General features: G+C 44.2%; 1 long non-coding RNA gene across 1 annotated transcript in view; it reads left to right on the plus strand.

Moving 5' to 3' along the window:
* The first annotated feature begins 20,197 nt into the window (after nucleotides 1–20,197).
* Nucleotides 20,198–24,398, plus strand: part of LOC138814825 (uncharacterized) — a 30,395-nt gene continuing 26,194 nt past the window's right edge. Inside the window, exon 1 of the long non-coding RNA XR_011368100.1 lies at nucleotides 20,198–20,463. This is a non-coding gene — a long non-coding RNA (uncharacterized lncRNA). The remainder of the gene's footprint in view (nucleotides 20,464–24,398) is intronic.

A 24,398-nucleotide genomic window follows, 5' to 3' on the forward strand; every position in this document is an offset into this window, starting at 1 on the left:
ACTCGTCATCGTAAACTTCTTCAGAGTGAAGCTGAAGGCCCTGTCTTAGTTTGGTTAGACTGACACCCCCTCTTACCCGTCTCTGTCTCCGATTCCTCTTGGGGGGAAATTCATTCACTTGGAGATTGATCTTATGTAACAGGCTGTCTATGCTCATAAGAGTTATACAGTGCACGTATAATGCAAGGAAGGCATAGAAAAACCATTAGCAAAAGCATTACCAGGCCAGGAAATGTCATTACCAGTCCTTTAACATTAGTGAAGGATGGGATAGCAGTCTTTGCCACTTCAGAGTCCAGAGGTGGGGCTTGTAACAAAAGGTGGTTGTTTAACAATAAGTATAGATTCAATGCCACTATACAAGCAATTAGTAAAAGAACAATTAAAGCAGGTAATATTAAAATGATATAAGGTGGTGATCAAAATGAATTTTAGGCCACCAGGTCAAAGGGACAGCTTCTCTTGTGATGCTATTTATGATTTCTGCATTGCCAGCGCTGATCACTGCCCGGGTCACCCATTGAGGTTGATGCAGATTCCGTAGGGTCATTGCCAGAACTGGGAGAATCAGGACAGCCAACAGCTGGAATATCGCCATGTGCAGTTATTAGAGAACACAAGAGCTTCTCAAGGGCTGGTTGCCCTTGGGGAAGGTTATTAGTTATCTTTCTGGCTTTTCTCTTTTAAACACAAGCCTCGCCCATGTCTGTTTTTCTTTCCTTGTTGGTTAGTTTATCTTGGGCATCCTCCTGTATAGAGGAGATGGGTAGAAACTTAAGGTTCCTGGCAGGCATCCAAATAGGGGCTGTCTCCCTTATGGGAAAAAATGCATCCAAATACCCTGCCCATAGTAACTAGGGGGTCAGGTCCTCTTCATTGTTGTGTCAGGGGATAGAAAAAAAACAATATTTCACAACCAAGGTATATTCTGAAGGTACAGCAGGAGTCCAGGGCATGCCTCTTAGGGGCGTTCCTACTAGCTCCATCCATTCATGTACCTTATGTAGATCTTGGAGCATATGCTAAACCCCGGAGGCTTTTTGAATAACAAATACGGGTGTTAGGTTTGGTCAATGGCCACTGCTCCACCCAGATTGGGCTTCCTGGCTTCCACCTAATGGGAGGTTATCGGGGGCAGTGGCCTTTTAGGATTGGGGGTGCACCTGAGCATGTCCCCTATGTTCTTCTTTTTTTTTAATTTAATTTTATTTTATTTGTGAACATACTGTACAGAGGAGTTACAATTACATGGGCAGGATAATGCGTACATTTCTTACCAAGCATTGTCCCCTATGTTCTTCTCTGTAATTATGAAAGTTAAAAAAATCCTTTACCTTACCTCCCTCTAGATCCTGTTTAAGCCTTTGTGCTTCATGCCCATCCAGGATATCATCATAGGATGCTTGATGATCTGTAGGGACCATGGCATCCATTTGTCATAGCATGTCTTGTTCTAGTAAATTTGCAGTGAGGTTTTCCCACTAAAGGACATATCTTTTCCTGTTCTCCATCTGGGCTAGTCCATGTCATAAGGTCAACCATCTCTTGGGACTGGGAGTTGCCCCCTACCACCAATATCAGGGGCCCAGGTGCAAGCTTCCAGTCCAAGGGCACTTCCACCTCCCTGAGTATGGTTCCATCTGCCCCAGTGTCAATTAATCAGTGAAACCTCTTTCCGACTACGTGAATACTCATTTTAGGGCAGAGTCCTTCCACCAGGTGGATGGTCCAATGGGCTAGGGTCGCCCTGCCACAAGGCTGCCTGGGCCTCACAGCAGAGGGGTTTCCTCCTTGAGTTAGTGGGGCTGGAGGATGCCCTTCCCCTAGTTTAAAGGCTTCCCATCTAAATCAAACTTGTATCTCTCTCTGCCCCTAGGGCAGAGTGTATGGGGCGGTTTGCCCCCAGGCCGGTTGGTGCGGGATTGTTGTAAACAGTCCCTCTTAAAGTGCTCCTCTTGCCTGCATTGAAAACAAGTCCTTCTGCCAGATGATCTTGGGGTTTCTTGGCCCTGGGCTACCAATCCCTGGGTAATAGCCTCAGTCATTGAAGATGTCTGAGCCTGTAAAGTTAAAGCTAAAGTTTGTAAGTGGTGCTGTTGGATTCCCACATCCTGGGAGGTCCCCACCCATCTGCCCAGGGAACTCTCTCTCAATCCCTTGCAGGCCATGTGGTGATCTGCATTCATCCTTTCCCAGACCAGCAGCTTTACAAACTGATCTTGGAGGTTCCCTGCCGGCAGCTTGCAGTGAATGCTCAATTGGATTCAGTCTATGAAATCCGGTAGAGGCTCACCCAGTGTTTTTGTCTCACTCCTGCTATGGGGGTCTTGGTAGGCCCATCATCCAGTTTGTACCAGGCAGCAAGTCCTGCCTGTCTCACCTGGTCACAGTACGGGCCAGTTATTGTGGCCTGTTGGACATCAGTGGAATGCCCTTCCCTTATCCCTGCTAACATGGCAGAAGTAATAGGGATCATGGGTTGAGCCTGCCAGTTATTCTCCACCCACACTCTGCATTCCTCCTCAAAGAAAGCACACCATTTAATAAACTGAGAACTAGTAAGGACAGCTTTGGCCACATCCAGCCAGTCCTTAGGGACAACTGTAATAGGGTCTGGGCCCAAGGAGAGTTTGGGTGATCCTCTGCCACGGCCTTGAGGAGCTCTTTAAGATCCTTAGCTTCCCACGGATACCATTCCAAAGGCCTGTTAGCCCCTGGTGACAGATTGAATGGATATGCTTGGGGAAGCAAATCCTGTGGCCTAGAGTCTGGGCTCTCAGGTGGCCCTTCCTTTCCAGGGAAGGTCTTCCAGTAGGTTACTTCCCCAACCCTCAGCACCTCCATGGGGTAGGGGTCTGGGTCTTGCAAGTCCCTTTCGCAGATCTCATAGGGTGCAGTACCTCCCCTCCAATCGGGGGAATAGGGAAGGGGCCTAAGACCTTCAGGGTCACCCGAGTCAGAGGGGTTAACTTTCATCCTCATTTTGACTTCCACTGGGCATGTTTCAGTGCATTCTTGGTTGAATTTGACCTGGTCCTTTTCCTTCTCACTTCCCAAGTCCTTCTGTACTCCTTCTAGGCCTAATGTTGCCTCCTCCTCCTTCTTCTGTGATAAAGCATTTTCCTTTCATGCCCAACATTGGGCACCAGATGTTGGGTCTTCGTCCATCCCATGAAAGATGGATAGGGTCTGAAGAAAGGTCAGTGTGGCGCTCGACCATTCCCTAGTCTCCCTCAGCCCGGGGGACAATCAGACACAGCCGGGAGCCAAGTCAAGCAGGAAGAAAAACTCATTTATTAACAGAGAGCAGCCTTTTTAAAGCCAAAAAAGGGCAGGTGGCAGGGCAGGGGAGGAAGAGGAACCAATCACTGTCAAGGTCACACCTTATCATGCACCTAAGCTTTCACGGGGTGGTTCCCCACTGAACATAAGGCCAATTGGGCTCAGCCCACTCTATTCTCTCAGAGCCATCTTTGCTTCCCATGTGCTCTGTACCTAGGTAGAATGGTAGGTAGGTTGGTAGGTAAGTAGGTAGACAGACACACAGAACGAACAAAGGAAAGAAGGAAGGAAGGAAGGAAGGATGGAAGGAAGGAAGGAAGGAAGGAAGGAAGGAAGGAAGGAAGGAAGGAAAGAAGGACAGAAAGGAAGAAAGAAGGAAAGAACGAACGAAAGAAAGAAAGAAAGAACGAAAGAAAGAAAGAAAGAAAGAAAGAAAGAAAGAAAGAAAGAAAGAAAGAAAGAAAGAAAGAGAGAAAGAAAGAAAGAAAGAAAGAAAGGAAGAAAGGAAGAGAGAAAGAAAGAAAGAGAGAAAGAAAGAAAGAGAGAAAGAAAGAAAGAGAGAAAGAAAGAGAGAGAGAAAGAAAGAGAGAAAGAAAGAAAGAAAGAAAGAAAGAAAGAAAGAAAGAAAGAAAGAAAGAAAGAAAGAAAGAAAGAAAGAAAGAAAGAAAGAAAGAAAGAAAGATAGAAAGATGATAGATGAATCTGGTCTTGGATTTCAGGAGGAAAGAAGGGAACATTTCCCAGTCATTAGGCCTTATGCAGTGTGCCAGGACACCAGCATCGCCTTCACACACCCACAGAGTAGGAAGACTGTCTCTTTCCCACTTCTCAGGTAGCCAAGGGCCCCAGAGACAATTGGTCAGAGCCAGGTTCTAACTCCTGTGCTTGGAGAAAGAAGAGAAACATCCCTGACTCTAGTGGGTCTGGGGATTTGCATTAATTATGTGGAAAATGAAGGAAGGAGAAAGGACTGGCAGAAGTAGAATGGCCTTCAAATCTGACAGATGGAGAGTCAAAAGCCCACTCCCTAAGAACAGAGAGCAGGGTTTTTCTACTCTGTTCCTCCCCTCTCCCCCACTAAATTTGCTCTTTATTGTTAGCCAAAAGATATCCTGAAAGTCCCTTCACCTGTGGGAGGAAGGTTAATTAGAAATTGTTTGAATAGGCTGAGAAAAGCCTGACCCTGGTGTAACTCTAACAAATGTTTCAGGTTTCTCCCCATTGCTGGCAGTGCCTGGAATAAATGAAGTGGTTTTGCTGCTCACTTACCTGTTGAATGTGTACATTCTGCCTCCTAATCCTGTAGGCCTGTTTCTGCACCTAGCCTGGCATTTGAAACTGTTTTCCGTCCTTCAAATACAGTGTTACACTGGAGTTCTTCCTGCTAACAGGGCTAGGGCTTGGATCCTGAGAACTTCATCTGAACCCAGGATGGGTCAATAATGTTTCTTTCTTGCTTCTATAGCTCAAAACTCCAAGAATATTTAGAGTGCAAGTACTTCTCATCACCAAAGGAAACACAGGAAGCTCTTGAATATGTGACCTTTCAGAAGTGGAAGTCAGAGTGTCATAGACTTTTCTGCCTGGCTGGCTTCACCCTGTGATCCTCAGACCTCAGCCTCCTGAGCTAGGATGATGGGCTTGAACTACTGGTGTTCTGCTAGGTTCAGAACTGTAATGACTTTATCACAAAGGGCTTGAGGAGCATATTAAGCCTTTCAACATTGACCTTTCAGAACCCTGTAGGACATAAGATTACAATGCTACAGTCTGAGAGGCTGGGCAAATGGATATGTTACACTTGAACCTTAAGCTCTGAATCCAATTCTGGTATACATCAGTGTTCATTTTCCAAAGTATGATCTCATAATTAGCAAATAATAATTAGCAAAATTAGAAAAGTACCTGGATTAACCTTCACTTTTTTTTCCCAATAGTGTGTCTTGAACTCAAGCCTGGGCACTGTCCCTTAGCCCCTCAGGTCAAGGCGAACACTCTACCACTTGAGCCACAGTGCCACATGGGGTCTTTTCATGGTTCACTGTAGATAAGCGTCTAACAGGCTTTCCTTGATTAGGCTGTCTTTGAACTGTGATCTTCAGCTCTCAGCCTCCTGAAAAGCTAGAGTTCCATGTGTGAGCCACTGACATCTCATCTATTGTTTTTGGCAGTCCTTGGGATTGATCTTAGGGCATGGGTACTGTCTCTGAGCTCCTTTTCCTCAAGGTTAGCCACTTAGGCCCCTCCACAGCTTCTGTTTTTTCTGAGTATGTGGCACTGAGGATTAAACCCTGGCATTCCTGCATGCTAGGCGAGCTCTTTACCACTAAGCCACATTTCTAGTCCCACTCTTACAATTTTATCCCTCACTTGCCTATACTCAGGAAAAGATTTCTGACTATAAATCATTGAAAGAAATCCCAATAGGAAGATATTCAAAGATTGCACAAAGCTCATACTTGGGAGAGACTCTAAACATGTGAAGACTGTGACAAATGCTTCCATTTAATTATGTATTATGTTTCAACACTTAATAAAATATTAATAAAAATGAGTACATATCCTAAATTATTGTATAGAATTTTATTATAGATGTGCAAATTGTAATAAATATTATGTGTATAATAATACTAAATACAATAATCAATCAATAAATGAATACAAGATAAATAAAATACAAAATCAATAATAAAAATCTTAATATGAAATTAACATACATATGTAAGTGTATATCATATATTAAACATGTATAGAAACATTTTTTGCATTGCAGAGCCTTCATTCAGGCCCTGGGAACTCTAGCCTGAATTTCTTTTCCTCAAGGACAGTGAACCTCGCCTTCAACCATGGTGTAAAAGAGTTACCTGGTCAGTGATCTCAAATCCTAGCAATGGCAGAAATACTGGCCCCAGTTCCAAGACAGTGACATTTTTTTAAATGGAAACATTTATGGTTACTCAGTTCCATACTGAACATTAAAAAAAAGCAGTGTGGAATTTGTACAGCTATTCAGACATCCTTTCCTTACTTCTAAATTGCTTCTCTGAGAACAACATTGTTTCTCTTTTTTTGTACTTTTTTATTGCAAAAGTGTTTTACAGAGGGATTACAGTTACAGGAGCAAGGTAATGAGTACATTTCCTATTGAGCATTATTGACTCCTCCTTTGTTTTCCCCCTGCCATCCCTTCCCTCCTATCTCCACAACTACTTCCCCTGCCAAGGTCAGTGACTTAGTTTTTCATTTTTGTTTGGCATGGGGTTTGAACTCAAGTAGTGGCAACTGTTCCCTCACATTGCTACAAATTTGTCAACACCCTGAGTTCAAATCCCAGGCTACGAAAAAAAACTGGCAGAAATTCCAAACCAGGGAGCTTTATTTTTTATATAGTTAAATAATTAATATTTTTATTTTTATTTTTTGGCCATCCATGGGGCTTGAACTCACGTCCTGGAAACATTTCCTCAGCTTGGATCTCCCTAGGCTGGGGTACAGTCTCCAGACCCATAGCTGATCCTGAGATCCTAGGCCCAAAGGGCTTGCAGGAAGAAAAAAGAAGCTGGAAAACACAAAAAGTGGTGAGCTGCAGAGGGCTGGCACTTTATGATTTTTTTTTTAGCATGGTGACCATCCTGGATCTGAATGACATGGCTGCAAAGTGGACCTAACCTGCAATTGCTGATGGCTGGTGGGCTATCAGTGAAGCCATAGGCCAACCTGTCAACATAAGCCCTGGGTTCAAATCCCAGTCCTGACACCAATGGCAGGAGAACACAAGAGACTCATTCCTATTCATGGGAATACCAATTGAATGAGTTCATGCATCCGTCTAATCTAAAATTGGATGCAATTGTCCTAGAATGCTGATTGATCTTAACGTATAGTTCATTAAGCATGAAAAGAATAATATTCCTTCAATGGTGGTATAATAAATACCTAAAAGTTGGTAGGAACGTAGTAGGTGTCATTCAATCATAGATAGATGGCTCTGGGACTCTTTAACAATATATATTTATTTGTATACCACTGTCTGCCTATCCATATATCGCTGTTTTGGCCTAAAGTGAGGGTCGATCTCAGCGCCTGGGAAGCACTTGACAGCTTCATTGGCTAGAGGCTCCCATGCTCAAATTCACCCATTCATGAATTGGGCCTGCTAGGCACTGAGTTCTCCATCACTGCCAGGCATGATTGAGAACACATCTAAAATCTAGATTCTATGTGTTAGGATGTAAACAATGTAATAAATGGTATAGGTGTCATCAAATTCAATAAAATAAATGGTGAATAAATGAATAAAACAAGAAATAAAATGAATAAATGCACCAAACACAATATGGACTGAAGATCTGAATGGAAATATAAATCCTATCGTTAAAATGTGTATAAGGAGTATGTTTTCCAGGACTAAGGCTTGAATTGAGTTTCCCTAGGAGGAGGAAATGGCGGGAGATCCTGAGATACTTGTTTCTGGACCTAGAAAGAGTCATGGCATGCGATTGATTTCATCCTTGAATGAGTAGTTCATGCATGATGTGAGTAGGAAATAATATGCAAGACTCATTGGGTATAGATTATTTGTAGAGAAGAGTTAGTAAAAGCACGACAATAATCATCACAGACATGAAATGGATAAATCAGGAAAGATCCAAATATAGGTACTCACAGATTGGATTCCACCACAGGTCACCATCAATCCTACTCTATACAAATATGTACTTATTTGCATTCTACCTTCAGCTTATGAATGGATGACTATTGTGCTCCCCACTCTCCCCCAGGGGGGCTCAAATTCAGGTACTGGGAATGCCTAGCTCCTTCGTTGCTCACAGGCTGGTGTGCTCATGTGGACTCATTCACCAATTGGGCCTGCTAGGCCCCGAGTTCAGATCCCAGCCCTGCCAAAGGATTCATCTTGATGTCAGAAGCCAATTGTTGCATCTGTTTTCCTTTTTTGTGCAAGTCTTGGGTCTCAGCTAGGATGGAGAATGCATGGGCCACCTTCTGGTTATGGGAATAAATTGTTATCCATGTCAGCCCAGTTATACCTGTCATCATATACATAAGAAAATACACAATACATCCATGAATAGCATACAAAATAAACACAATAAGTACACTCAATGAACGATGCAGTCCACACACGAATGTGAATATATATCCCATGTTTCAATGATGCATTGAGCACTATTTTGGCCTCCCTGTGGCTCAATCTCAGTTCCTGGGAAGAGCCCATCTCCTTAGTGGCTCAAAGTCTGGTGTGATCACATGGACTGATTGGGCAGTTGGGCCTCCTAGGCCCCGAATTCAAAACCCAGCACTGCCAAAAATTCACCCTGATGTGAGAAGCCAGTCGCACCTGTTTTCCTGTGCTGTGCAAATTCTGGGTCAGAAGCCAGTTGTTGCACACGTTTTCCTCTCCTGTGAAAGTCCTGAATCTCAACCAAGAAGAGGAATTCATAGGCAACCCTATAACCATAGGAACAGGTTGTCATCCATGTCAGCAAAGTTATACCTGTCACCATATTTAGTAAAATACACAATACCTCCATGAAATAGAGACAAAATAAAGAGAAGTTCACTAAATACAAGATGCTGTTTATGTGGGGAGCCGGGGCGAACGCAATTAGACTCCGCCCACTGCCCACTCCCTTCCAGTGTTGAGGTAAACAACTCCATATTAGGCAGTGCTTGGCGGGACGGTGGGTCCTGGGCTTTGCGCATGCGCGAGCCACGTAGAGTCCCCAGCCAATCCCGTGGCACTTGGTGACGGTGAAAGGCAGACGACCAATGATAGGACGACACGTGTCCCTATTCCCTATATAAGCGGCCATTTTTTCTGTGCTCGCTCTCTCGCGCCCAAGCTCTCCTACAACTAAAAGGCTCTCCAATAAAGTGTGATCTGAGAAGACTCCTGGTGTGGTGGTCGTTCTTCCTCGCTGGTCGAGTAGACGGCCGCAACAAGTGGTGCCGAAACCCGGGACCCGTGCGAGAGGCTGAACAGGAGCCAGAACTCAACACACGGAGAGGAGACGTCGGTAAGTATCCCCCAGGAATGCTGTTCACGGTAGATTACTGGTTGCTTGCGTTGCTTCTTCCCTTGTGGTTTGTTTTTTTAGTGGTTCTCTGCGTTTGCCTACATTGTAGCGAACCTGGGAAGGCCTGCCGCTGTTAATAGCAAACAATTGTAAAGCGAAAGTAAAGCCACGGTAGATCACGTGGTTTTCGCCCCGAGAGATAAGTCACTCGTACATAAGGGTGCGACATGGGAAACGGACAAGAGAAGCCCTGCGGCTTAACGGACTTTTATGCACCTCTTCAGGCCTTGTTAAGGCAGCGGGGGCTTAAAGTTTCCAAAGCCACGGTCCAGAAGGTGCTGAGTGATTTTGACAGACAGGCCCCATGGTTCGCAGTTTCGGGAGACCTTACGCTCCCGTGCTGGGATAAGCTGGGTAAGGACCTGGCTAGGGCCCAGGAAGAGGGTCAAGTGACAGGTGCGACTCTCCCCCTGTGGCGAATGATTCGCACTTGCCTTGAGGAGGGTGGTTCTGATCTAATACGGGAGGGGCGTAGGGTTTTGATGCAACACCAGGATAGCCTTTCAGAGTCAGCATCGGAAAGGGAGGAAGAAAAAAAGGCAAAAAAGAAAAAAGAAAAAAGGAAAGGACTCTAGAGAGTCAAAACAGGAGGGACTGCAGCCCTCACAAGCTCAAAAGGAAAAGAGCCTTGACAAAACCCCTGAAAGGGAGACTCCAATAAAAAACTCTTTATACCCTTCACTGAAGGAATTTTCTAATCGGTTCTCCGCCCTACATGTGGAAGGGCGGGACCCACAAAGTGACGTTGAAAGTCACTCAGAGGGAGAGGAAAGTCAGCTCGATCCGGGCGATGCTGAAGATCTAGAAAAGGTAGCAGCCGAGTATGAGGCAGGCAGATATGGGGGGTGGCGTGCTCTGACAACAGACACAAGGCCACGACAAAAGGGAAGCGGCCAGACTGGCCTCTGCCCATCTGCCCCCCCCATACCCAGAAACGGGGAGGAGCCATTTTATAAAAGGCAATACTTGGTCGCGGTTAGCGGCCGAGTTTCCGGTCTTTGAAAATCCTACCACCAATGAGAGAACTTTTGAACCCGTGTCTTATACTCAACTTAAAGATTTAGTTGAAGCAGTCCGATCCTACGGGGTAACAGCTAATTATACTACAGCCCTGCTCTTGAGATTGACCGTACACGCTATGACACCCACTGATTGGTTTGAGGTAGCCCGGACTTGCCTTAATCATGGGCAATACCTAGATTTCCGATCCATTGCCCAGGATAAAGCCCAGGCCCAGTATAGACAAAACATTCGAGATGGGCACCCCGAATGGAACGTGGACATGCTTTTGGGGCTAGGGCCCTATACTGAAAACCAGACGCGGTACCCTATTGAGGTGTATCAACAGGTAAATGCCCTTTTTTACCAATCATGGAGAGCCCTCCCCAATAAAGGGGAAACGGCGGGTCCCTTAACAAAAATTACCCAAGGCCCTAGTGAGCCATTTTCTGATTTTGTTGCTCGCATGTTGGAGACGGCAGAGCGCGTCTTGGGAAACCTAGAGACTGCCATGCTGTTTGTACAACAGATCATTTTTGAGCAGAGTACTAAAGAGTGCCAGCGGGCTATTACCCCAGTAAGAACTCAGAGCTTGGAGGCATGGTTAAAAGCATGCAGGGAGGTTGGCGGTCCCCTAACCAACGCGGGGCTGGCTGCTGCGGTCTTGTCGGCCGCTAAAGCGGCCCGGGATAACAGCAAAAAGGGATGCTTTCGCTGTGGCCAGTTAGGCCACTTTAAGCGACAATGCCCTCAGAAGGAAAAACTTCCCCAGGAAGTGTCCCGACCCGCTAGGACCCCTGGGGTGTGCCCTCGATGTAAAAAAGGGAAGCATTGGGCTAATGAGTGCAGGTCAGTCAGAGACATTAATGGCCACCTTATTCCCCAGGCCAACAAAGATGTTAACCCAGATCAGGATCAAAAAAACGGGATGGGGGGCCCCCGTCCCCAGGGCCCGAAAATTTATGGGGCAGCTCAGGATCTGACTCCCAACCCACAAGGAGGGCAACCACAGGCTCAGCAGGGTTGGACCTCTGTGCCACCTCCCGACTGGTATTAACACAACAAATGGGAGTCCAGGTCGTGGAGACAGACATGACAGGACCCTTAGATAAAGGCACTGTGGGAATAGTCTTAGGACGTTCCTCCTCTACAATGAAAGGTTTGATCATTTTTACGGGAGTTACTGACCCGGACTATACGGGGACTATTAAGGTCCTCTGCCATGTCCCCCATGGGGTGGTGTCTATTTCCCCCGGGGACAGAATTGCACAGCTTCTGCTTTTGCCTTCCCTTCATGACAACTTCACTGCAAAGGCGATAGAGAGGGGAGATAAGGGGCTAGGCTCCACTGGAGTTGACCTAACATGCCTATCTATAACCTTAGACCAGAGACCCATGCTAACTCTCCAGGTGGAAGGGAGAAGATTTGAGGGACTGGTGGATACAGGGGCAGATCGAAGCATCATCCAAAGAGGAGAGTGGCCAAAGCAATGGCCAACTCAGAAATCCTCCCAGACCTTACAAGGGCTGGGCTATGCCGATGCCCCACAGTTAAGTGCAAAGGAATTGACTTGGAGAACAGACGAAGGCCAGGTTGGAAAAATGCAGCCATTTGTGGTAGACGTTCCTGTCAATCTTTGGGGGAGAGATGTGCAGCAGCAGCTAAAGTTGACCTTAACAAATGATTATTCTGAGGCCAGCCAAAACATGATGAAACAACAAGGATTTGTGCCCGCCCTAGGGCTCGGTCGGCGTCTCCAAGGATGCAAGGAGCCGATGGAGCCGCTCCCCAAACAGGATCGAAAGGGTTTGGGTTTTTCTTAGGGGCCTCTGAAAATAAAGCTTCCAGCACAGGTGCGGTGCCCATACCTTGGTTAACGCAAAAGGCAGTGTGGGTTCCACAGTGGCCCCTCTCTCGAGAAAAGTTGGAAGCGGCACAAACTCTTGTCCGGGAACAGCTACAGTTGGGGCATGTTGAGCCTTCAGTGTCATCTTGGAATACCCCAATCTTTGTGATCAAAAAGGCCTCCGGAAAATGGAGATTATTGCATGACCTTAGAGCAGTAAATGCCCAGATGCAAATTATGGGACCCATCCAAAGGGGACTTCCACTGCTCTCGGCATTACCTAGAGAGTGGCCTATCTTGGCTTTAGACATTAGGGATTGCTTTTTTCCCATACCTCTTTATGAGAAGGATAGGGAGCGCTTTGCCTTTACTTTGCCCTCTGTTAATCATGAAACCCCGGATGCTCGCTATCAGTTGAAAGTCCTCCCCCAAGGGATGGCTAACAGCCCAAAAATTTGTCAATTGTTCGTGGGGGCTGCATTAACCCCTGTTAAGGAAAAATTTCCAAAGGTGCGGATTGTCCATTATATGGATGATATCTTGTTGGCTGCTCCCTCGGTAGAGACTCTTCATGAGGCATTTGGGCAGGTAACGGAGACCTTAGCTGATAAAGGATTAATTATTGCCCCTGAGAAGGTTCAGCAGACTAGTGTCGTTCAATTTTTGGGAACCGTTGTTTCTCCTACTGAGGTCAAACCACAAAAACTTTCCATTCGGACTGATCACCTTAAAACACTTAATGATTTTCAACAATTGGCAGGGGATATTAATTGGATAAGGGGGTTTCTTAATCTCCCTCGGTCAGAGCTGTTACCCTTGTTTGCTATTTTGGAGGGCGACCCTGAAGTCACCTCCTCTAGATCCCTGACACCTTTAGCACTAAATTCCCTACAAAAGGTTGAGGCAGCTTTGTCTAGGGCTCAACTTTCACGGGTTGATTTAAACTTACCTATTGATTTATGTATATTGAAAACAAAAAATTATCCCACGGGGGTTCTTTGGCAAAATGGCCCCTTATTGTGGCTCCATGGTAATTCTGTGGGAGCAAAAACTGTTCAATATTTTCCTGAATTAGTGGCAAAACAGGCAATTTTGGGTATGAAGTATTGTTTGATACACTTTGCAAAAATTCCAGATAAATTGATTATTCCCTACACCCGTGAGCAAGTTGAAATTTTAGCAGCCACAATGGATATGTGGGCAATTCTTGTTTGCTCATTTCCAAATGTAATTGATAATCATTATCCTAAGCATCCTCTGCTTGCCATAGTTAACAAAAATTTAGTGTATTTTCCTGTTGTCACTTCAAAGGAGCCCTTGGTTGATGCTCTGACCATCTTTACGGATGGATCAAAATCCGGACAGGGTGCCTTTTTTGTTCAAGGACACAAACAGCTGGTAGTTTTTAATTTTCGGCCGAATGTCCCACAGGCTGTTGAATGTTTAATTGTGCTTGAAGTTTTTAAAAGATTTGATCAACCTTTTAATTTGTTTTCGGATTCATTATATGTTGTAAATGCCGTTGCCTTTCTTGAAGTTGCTGCTTCAGTTAAGCAGGCCAGTACAATTTCTAATGTTTTGTTACAGATTCAATCCTTTATTTTAAACAGAAAATACCCTTTTTATATTGGACATATTCGTGCCCACTCTATGTTGCCGGGCCCAATGACAAAGTGTAATGATTTGGTGGACCAGGCAACTCGGGCTGTGGCTCTGGTTGCTGCTGATCCTGTAGAATTGGCAAAAGACTTTCATAGATTGTATCATGTACCTGCTAATACCCTTAGGAAAAGATATAATTTGTCCAGGCATGTGGCAAGAGATATTGTTAAGGCCTGTAAATCTTGTGTTACCTTTCTTCATCCTCCCCATGTGGGGGTAAACCCCAGGGGGTTGAGACCAAACGCCCTATGGCAAATGGATGTTACTCATCTGACGGAATTTGGTAAATTGAAATATTTACATGTGTCTGTGGACACCTTTTCTAGTGTCATTCATGCCACACCTCTGGCAGGAGAAAAGGTGTCCCACGTCAGAATACACTGCTTGGAAGCTTGGGCAGCTTGGGGAAAGCCCCTTAGACTCAAGACGGATAATGGCCCTGCTTATACTTCCCATGGTTTTCGCGCCTTTTGCGCACAAATGCAGGTTGCCCACACCACCGGATTGCCCTACAATCCTCAAGGACAAGGTATAGTGGAAAGAGCTAATCGAAGCATAAAAGAAGTGCTTCAAAAACAAAAAGGGGGAGTTGCTGAGTCTGCGTCCCCCAGGGAAAGACTTTCTCTTACACTCTTTACCCTCAATTTTCTGATTTTAAATGACAATGATCAGTCTGCCGCAGATCGGCATATGACAAGAGACTCCATGGATACTAAAGACATGGTCATGTGGAAGGATGTTATTAATAACAAATGGTATGGACCGGATCCGGTAATAACGAGATCCAGGGGAGTTGTTTGTGTTTTTCCACAGGATCAAGAAGTACCTCACTGGGTCCCGAGTCGGCTGACGCGGCCGGTCCTACAAGGTCAAGAAAAAATTGAACAAAATGACCAGGCTCCTGCTGTTGGTGATACAATTGATGATCAAGACTCATCTCAGCAGGGAGGAACACAGATGGGCAATTCTGTTGGCGTTCCCGAGGCCGCTGCCGGTTCGACATGATGCGAGACTTTTTCCCCGCCTGTTTGGCACCAATAGGACCATGGACCTTCCGTATCTTTTGTTGGACCCAGAGGAAGCCCCCATTGGGGAAAATAGATCCTTCCACTTGGGGGGGAGTCTTTGTTTTCAGTTAGTGAAAGACAAGTCGGCTCCCTCCTTTTCCCCATGCATTTTGCTTTTATCTCAGACTGCAGGCTGGTTTGATGTTCCCCACGGCGGCGGCCCCTGTAAACAGTCCAATGCCAATTGGTTTTCCGGCTGGTGGCCGGCAAAGCGTCAGGAAAAGGGTTTGCCTAGCTTTCCAAAGTGGGCCCCCTTTTGCATGGGTTGGCACTCTGGAGACACTTGGCCCTGGACGGGCTGTCAATCCCGTACGGGGGCCTGGGTTACGCAAGACCAAACCTTTTATTTCTCCCCCGGCATTAGCACAAGTTTTAATCAAACCTATAAGGGAAAGAATTATACTGACCAAAACCCTTCACAGGCCTATGTTTCCAATCCATTTGATATTTGGTTGCTGTGTGGCGTAAAAGGCAGTTGTATAAATTTAGAGCCTATGGCAATGATAGGAGGGGGAAAGATTGGAGTGAGTCGGTTTGGGTGGAGCACTTCCAAACCTTGGGCCTTTTGGGATCCAGAGATCGAGAGCCCTACCAGGACCGATAGCGTTGTCGCTTGGTCATCCACCGTGGGTTGTGGGGGGGATGGAGTTCAACCATATTATAATATTAGCTATAAGGCTACCCCAGTCTGTGTTTATCCCCCTTTTGTTTTTATAGTCAGTGACAAAGGTCTGCAGACCTGTACTAATGATTCTTGTTTTTATACTTCATGCTGGAAAGCTTCTAAATATGAGTATGCGCTTATTGCTCGCATTCCTCGCTGGGTGCCAGTACCTGTTAAAGCTTCCAGTGCCTTGACCCTTTTACGCCAAAAAAGAGATTTCGGCATTACTGCTGCCGTGGTGACAGCTATTTCGTTAGCTGCCGTGGGAGCTGCAACGGCAGCTGTTGCCATGGGGCAATCAATACAAATGGCACAAACGCTAAATGACCTTTCTGCCAATACAGCACATGCTTTGGATGTACAACAAGGGATTAATTCACAATTGAGGGGAGGGCTGATGGTGGTTAATCAGAGGATTGATTTAGTCCAAGAACAGGTAGATACGTTGTGGCAGATTGCCCAGCTGGGATGTCAGTGGAAGTATGAGGGGTTATGTGTAACAAGCGTACAGTATAACAACGCTACGCAGGCTGCAAACTTGTCTAAGCAGTTGTCAAGTTATCTTCTAGGTAACTGGTCTGGCGAGTTTGATGATATGCTTGACCAGCTGAGGATTGCCATTGTGACCGTAAACTCTACACGCGTGGACCCTAAATTCGTGGAGGGACTTCAATCTTGGATCTCCTCTGCTGTTTCCTGGTTTAAGGAGTGGGTGGGAGTTGGATTATTTTTGGCCTGCTGCTTGGGAGGATGCGTGGTCTGCCTATGGTTGGTCTGTCGCCTTCGAGCCCAAACCAGAAGGGACAAGGTTGTTATCTCACAAGCATTAGCCGCTTTGGAGAGTGGATCCTCACCCCAGATCTGGCTGTCGGCCCTGAGAGGCAATTAAGCCTTACCATTTTGCATAGCCTTAGCACCCCGAGGGATCAGGGGATCCCATTGCACCGGGACAGGTATGCAACTTGCAATTTGGGACAGGGTGCGAGGCAAGTGCACTGCACTTGAGGAGGACCATCGCCTCAAGAAGAGCATGTTGGGTTGCATGTGGGATGATGCCCAAGATCCCACCTCTGCAAAAAGGCATCGGACGGGCCTGGTCATCACTGGGGAAGGTGCCCCTCAGGCGAAGACCAGTGCAAGGTCCTCTCATTAATGTTTTAGACAGAGGCCCAACCTCTACTCTTACCTGTCGCCAAAAAACAAAAAGGGGGAACTGTGGGGAGCCGGGGCGAACGCAATTAGACTCCGCCCACCGCCCACTCCCTTCCAGCGTTGAGGTAAACAACTCCATATTAGGCAGTGCTTGGCGGGACGGTGGGTCCTGGGCTTTGCGCATGCGCGAGCCACGTAGAGTCCCCAGCCAATCCCGTGGCACTTGGTGACGGTGAAAGGCAGACGACCAATGATAGGATGACACGTGTCCCTATTCCCTATATAAGCGGCCATTTTTTCTGTGCTCGCTCTCTCGCGCCCAAGCTCTCCTACAACTAAAAGGCTCTCCAATAAAGTGTGATCTGAGAAGACTCCTGGTGTGGTGGTCGTTCTTCCTCGCTGGTCAAGTAGACGGCCGCAACATGTTTAGACATGTATATCAATATAGATTGTATGTTTAAATTATGAATTTATGACTATACTGGATGACTCTGGGGATCAATGTCAGATCCTGGGAATGGCCTACATCCTTAGTTGCTCACAGGTTGGTGTGTTCACCTTGACTTCTTAGCCAATTGGTCCTACTAGGACCTGAGCTAAGATCCCAGCACTACCAACAAGTGGGTTGTGGAGTAAAAAGCCAAGGGTGAAATTGTCTTCCTTTCTTTGAATATCATTTGTGAACCTGAGAACACTGACAAGATGGAGAACATTTATACAAATCTAGATGGTCTCTGATAGGATGTCATCAATGTAATAAACGGAATGGGTATCATCATAGTATAATCAATGGTAAATAAATGAATAAAACAAAAAATTCAAGGAATAACCACACACATGTATGGACTGAACATCTATAGGTAACTATCTTTACAATGTATATAAATATTATGTTTCCAGGGCTGGGGCTTGAATTTAGGACTAGTAAACAGGCCTGACTTTCTTATCTTCAAGTACAGTGATCTTCCCTTTCATCCACATTGCTGCTGATTTACCCAGATCCTGAGTTCAAATCCAAAGTCTAGAAGAATATACATCATGAATTGCAAGGGAGGGAGCTAAATTTTTTATTTTACTTTTCTCAGTACGGGCTTGAAGTCAGGTTGTGGCAACTGTGCCTCAGGTTCAATCACCCTAGGCTGGGGTGCAGCCACTAGACCTACAGCTGCTTCTGGGATCCTAGACCCCCTGGTCTTGCAGAGAAAGCAATGCACAGAAAAAATGTGGCCTTTTTATATTTTCTTCCTTTGCACGGTGATCCTCATGGCTCTGAATGACACTGTTGCAAAAGGTACTTCACCTTGCATTGCTGAGGGCTGACAGACTATCTGGGAATCCATAGGCCCACGTGGCAACATAGGCCCTGATGTCAAATCCCCCTCCTAACACCAATCAACGGCAGGAAATACTAAGAAAATGGTTCCCATCCATAGGAAGAACAATGGAATGTTATCAATGTCAAAGTTCAATGAGTTGATCATGAATGATGCTCCTATAAATTTAGACAGCATCATTTCAGGAGGCTAATTGATTTTATTTAATATTTGTGAAGCATAAAAAGAGTATTATTACTTAAAGGAACACAATAATTTCAGGACACTGATTGATTTCTTTAATAGTGTAAGGATGAAAATAATAACATTAATTACATGGATGCATGATTAATACCCAGGAATTGGAAGGAATGTAGTCTATATAACTGAATAATATATAGACATCTCTAAAAACTATAAAAATACATATTTATTAGCTTTCTGCCATCTGCCTGTCAATCTGTTCTTATTTTGCTAACACCTGTGGCTTGATCTCAGGCCCTGGGAACAGCCTGTCAGCTCAGTTTGCCCCAGGATGGCATGGTAACCCTCACCCATTCATGAATTGGGCCTTGTAGGCTTGTAGGCCATGAGTTCAGATGCTAGCACTCCCCAAAAATGAATTATGGAATAAGAAGTTGATCGTGACACATGTTTTCTTTTTCTGTGAATGTCCTGGGTGTCAGGTATGAAGTGGAATACATATGCAGACCTGTATCTTATGTAATCAATGTAATCAATTTTTATGTGCCATAATAGTAAAAATAAATGGTCAATACATGAATAAAACAAAAAAAATAACTGCACTGAATGCAATATGGAGTCAATATATGTATATAAATATAAATCATATGTAAATTGTACATGAATAGGATGTTTTCTAGTGGTGGTGATCTATTTCAGGCCTAAGGAACAGACTTGAATTTCTTGACTTCAAGGAGGCCAGTTTCCCCTTCCCACACACTGCAAGAGAGTTACCAAGTCCATAGGTTCCAATCCCATTCCTGGCAGAAAAATGGCACCTTTATATTATGTAATAGAATAGTAATTCTTAGGTATTGCATTATGATTCCGTATTATGAATGTGATTGTTTAAATGCTTCATAAACATTAACTCACATCGATCAGTTTCCTATAACATAATTGTATATAATTTTTATTTATTTATTTTTTTTTTTTGTCGGTCGTGGGGCTTGAACTCTGGGCCTGAGCGCTGTCCCTCAGCTCTTCAGCTCAAGGCGAGCACTCTACCACTTGAGCTACAGCGCCACTTCTGGTTTTCTGGAGGTTTATTGGAGATAGGAGTCTCACGGTCTCTCCTGCCCGGGCTGGCTTTGAACCTCGATCCTCAGATCTCAGCCTCCTGAGTAGCTAGGATTACAGGCGTGAGCCACCAGCGCCCGGCAATTGTATATAATTTTATCATAGAATCATTCAGGAACTGCTCTTTCAATCAGGACATACACTATATTCCATTGGTAATCATATGGACAGGATTAAGTTTCTTAGGATCTCCTTCCATTTGGAAGTGGCAGAACCAGGATTCCATCTATGGGCTACAGCTCCCACCACTTAAATCCGAGGATAGGGAGCTCACCAGTCTGTCCAAGAACATCAGTAAGACCAATGATTAGGCACTCACCAGTGGCTCTCAGCAGTCTTCCTTGATACTTACAAGGCTGTGATGGGAGGATCATGGTCGAAGTCACCCTAGGCAGGAAAGTCCAACTTCAGTGCCAACAAAGCCAAAATCCCTATGGCTCCAGTGTGGAAGGCTAGCCTTGAGCCAAAGCAGCTCACAGACTGTGCCCATATCCTCAGTTCAACGTCTGGGACTGGGAACAAACAGACATACACAACAATCTGTGTGGTCATCCCTCTAAAGCAGGTCACCCTCTTGTCTCCAACTGAATTGGACATTGTTCCCCAGGAAAAGGACTGGGGGAGCTGCTATCTCCTTGACTCCGCCCATGCTGCTTGCATCACAGGATTCTGGCCACACCCCAATTATTTCATGGTTCTTTCTGACCAATGAGATACAAGAATGGTGGCCACGCTCACATTCCATGCTGCCAGGTAGCACCGGGATTCCCTCTGTTAGTTTACACCACTACCAGCAGTTGAGGAAGGTAGAGATGGCTGAGTGGTGAGGAAGAGACTCAAGGCAACTTTGGAATTTTGAACGAAAATGATATGGCTGCCCATGCCCCAGTGCCCTCCCTGCCCATGGTTCAGGATTTCAGACATCAGGCAATACCCTGCCAGGCCGCGTAAAGCCCAACCTGGTCCCTGGCTCTGAGGCCATGTGTCTGAAATGCAACTGCCATCACTGCTCGCCCCACCTGGAGCAGCCTCAAGCAACTTTTCACAGCAGCACATGTGAGTGGCTGGCCCAAAACTACCCCTACCCCGGGTCAGACACCCTTCTGGGGGCACCATGACCTCCTACTTCTGTCCAATCCCTGGCTCTGAGAAGCCACCTTTCTGTTTGGGGCATTCCTGAAACAGAGCCTCAATATATGCTCTGGCTGGGCTGGATCGAGGTCCTCCTATCTATAACATGTATGCTCCACCAGGCCTGGTCCTCTGTCGTTGGTATAGTAGATATGTAGCAACATGCTCAGTCATCAATTTAGATGGATTATCCCAAACTTTTAGTCCACATCAGGCGATTCTTTTTTTTTTTTTTTATTGTGAAAATACTGTACAGAGGGTTTAAAATTACATCGGCAAGATAATGAGTACATTTCTTATCAAGTATTGTAGCTTCCTCCTTTGTTTCCCCTTCTCATCCCATCCTCTCCCTGCCTCCCTTCCTGTCCCTCCACCTCCCCCTACCAAAGTTGTAAAGTTCATTTTCGACATACGACTTCTATGTCTCATTGTTGCAATGGGTCCACCTGTAATCTCTATTTAAATGATTCGTTTTTTCCCTTCCCCTCCATAAATTATAACAACATCAAATACAGTTAAAGCAGGGATTATACTGTGGGGGAGGGACATAAAAAACAACAAAGAAATAATCTTATAAATGTAATAGAAACAATCGAATGAAAGAAAAAATATTGAATACATATTTTAAGGTTCATTTCCCTAACATCAACTTATCTGACCTGTTTTGCTTGACTCAGACATATACTAGTTATTGCAAATAAGGCAAACCATGGAACCTATGTTTCTTTGGGCCTGGCTTATTTCACTTAATATAATTTTTTCCAAGTCTTTCCATTTCCTAACAAATGGAGCACTGTCATTCTTTATGATGGAGGCATAGAATTCCATTGTGTATATATACTACATTTTCTTGATCCATTCATCTACCCAGGGGCATCTGGGTTGGTTCCATACCTTAGCTATCGTAAATAATGCTGCAATAAACATAGTTGTCCTGGTAGCTTTAATGTGGTCTTGTTTGTGAACATTTGGGTAAATGCCCAAAATTGGGATTGCCTGGGTCATAGGGGAACTGTACATAGAGTCTTTTGAGGAACCTCCATACTGCTTTTGAAAGTGGTTGAACAAATTTACACTCCCACCAACACTGCAATAAAGTTCCCATCTCTCCAAATCCACTCCAGAATCTGTTGTTATCAGAGTTCTTGATTATAGCCATTCTAACTGGGATGAGGTGGTATCTCAAAGTTGTTTTGATTTGCATTGCTTTTATGGCTAGAGAGGTTGAGCATTTGTTCATGTGTCTATTGGCCATCCTTCTTTTCTCTTCAGAGAAGTTTCTCTTTAAGGTTTTAGCACACTTATTTATTGGGCAGTTGTTTCTTTGAAGATTTGTTGTTGGGGGATTTATTTTAGCTATGAGACCCTTGTCAGTTGTATGGCTAGTGAAGATTTTCTCCAAGTCTGTGGTCTTTCTATTGATCTTGCTAGCTATATCCTTTGCCATGCAGAAGCTCTCCAATTTCATGCAATCCTAATTGTCCAACCTTTCTTTGGTTTGTTGTGTTTCAGGGTCTCTATTCAGAAAATTTCAGCTTTTGCCAAGTAGACCTGGGATTTTTCCTATTCCATCCTGTAATGTTTTCAGAGTGTCTGCTTTGGCATCGAGGTCTTTGATCCATTTGGAGTTGATTCTGGTGCAGGGTGATATATAAGGGTCTAGTTTTAGTTTTCTACAAGTAGTTAACCAATTTTGCCAGCACCATTTCCTGAAGAAGCTTTCTTTCTTCCATTCTATTTTCTTAGCTCCCTTATCGAATATTAGATGGCTATAGGTCTGTAGGTTCATTTCTGGGTTTTCAATTCTATTCCATTGGTCCTGTGGTCTGTTCTTGTTCCAGTACCAAGCTCTTTTGATTATTATTGCTTTGTAGAGGAGTTTGAAATTTGGAATTAATATTCATCCAGGACTGTTCTTTCTGTTGAGGATCATTTTTGCTATTCGGGATCTTTTATTGTTCCCTATGAATTATTGGATTGCCTCTTCTATTTCCTTGAAGAATGAGGTTGGAATATTCATAGGAATTGCATTGAATTTGTAGATAGCCTTGGGAAGTATTGCCATTTTCATGATGTTGATTTTTCCAATCCAGGAGCATGGGAGTTTTTGCCACTTTCTAAGATTTCTTTTGATTTCCTTTTTCAGGTTTTTTACATTTTCATCATAGAGGTCCTTCACTTCTTTGATTAAGTTAATTCCTAGGTATTTTATTTTTTGTGTGGTATTACGAATGGAGATGCTTTCCTAATTTCAGCCACACTTTTCTCATTGTTGGCATACAGAAAAGCCATTGTTTTTTGAGGGTTAATTTTATACCCTGCTACTTTGCCAAAGTTTTAAATCAGCTAGAGTAATTTGGGAATGGAGTCTATGGGATTCTTTAAATACAAGATCATGTCATCTGCAAAGAGGGAGAGTTTTGCTTCTTCTTTCCCTATTTGGATCTCCTTTACGTTTGCGTCTTGTCTTATTCCTGTAGCTAGGCATGCTAACACTAGATTGAAGAGAAGTGGAGACATTCTTGTCTCATTCCTGAGTTAAGAGGAAATGGCATTAATGTTTCACCATTAAGTTTAATGCTGGCTGTAGGATTGTCCTATATAGTCTTTATTATATTGAGGAAAGTTCCATGGATTCCTAGTTTTCCCAGAACCTTAATCATAAAGGGGAGTTGGATCTTGTCAAATGCTTTTTCAGCATCAATTGAGATAACTATGTGGTTCTTACCCTTGCTCCTGTTGATGTGATGAATTATATTACTTGATTTTTGTATATTGAGCCAGCTTTGCCTCCCTGAAATGAATACTGTTTGATCATGGTGTATGATTTTTTTGGATGAATTGTTGAAATCGATTGACCAAAATTTTGTTGAGAAATTTTGCATCAATGTTCATCAAAGAAATGGGTAAATAGTTCTCTTTCTGTGATGAGTCCCTGCCTGGTTTGGGGATGGGGCTTATGATGGCTTCATAGAATGTGTTCGGTAGTGAATTTTTTCTTTCAATTTCATTGAAGATTTGGAGGAGTATTGGTGTGAGCTGTGTTTTGAAGGCCTTATAGAATTCTGCTCTAAAGCCATCTGGTCCTGGGCTTTACTTAGATGGGAGGTCTGTTATTGTGGTTTCTATTTCAATGCTTGATATGGGCCTGTTAAGATGGTTTAACTCATCCTGGTTTAGTTTCAGCATGTCAATATTTGCTAGGAAAAGGTCCATTTCTGTCAAGTTGTCAAACTTATTAGCATAAAGTTTTCAGAAATATTTCCTTATAATGTTCTGAATCTTGGTTGATTCTGTGGTGATGTTTCCATTCGCATCTCTGAGTTTATTTATTTGCGTGTGTTTTATTCTTTTTCTGATAAGATTTGCTAAGAGTCTGTCAATTTTGTTAATTTTTTGAAGTAACAAATCTTTGTTTTGTTGATTCTTTTGATGATTTCTTTTGCATTCTAATTCATTTAATGCTGATTTAATTTTAATTATTTCTTACCGTCTACTGGATGGGGGATTATCTTGCTGTTTTTTTCAAGGAGGCTCAGATGTCTCATCAAATGGTGGGTTTCAGATCTCTCGAATTTGTTGATGTAGGAACTCAGAGCGATGAACTTGCCCCTGAGTACTGCTTTTCCTGTGTCCCAGAGGAGCTGGTAATTTGTGTGTTCAAGAACATTTGAATTTCCTTTCTAATCTCTTCCATGACCCACTCGTGATTCTGCAGTGTGTTTTTCAGGCTCCATGTGTTATAGGATTTTCTTTGGTGGCTTTTGGTATTAAGTTTTAATTTTATTTCCTTGTGGTCTGAGAGAATGCAAGGTATAACTTCAATATTTCTGAAAAACGTGTATTCTGATGATGCTGTG

The sequence above is a fragment of the Dipodomys merriami genome, unplaced genomic scaffold, assembly GCF_024711535.1.
Source record: "Dipodomys merriami isolate MVZ:Mamm:240054 unplaced genomic scaffold, mDipMer1.0.p SCAF_614, whole genome shotgun sequence".
In the NCBI taxonomy this organism is placed as follows: Eukaryota; Metazoa; Chordata; class Mammalia; order Rodentia; family Heteromyidae; genus Dipodomys; species Dipodomys merriami.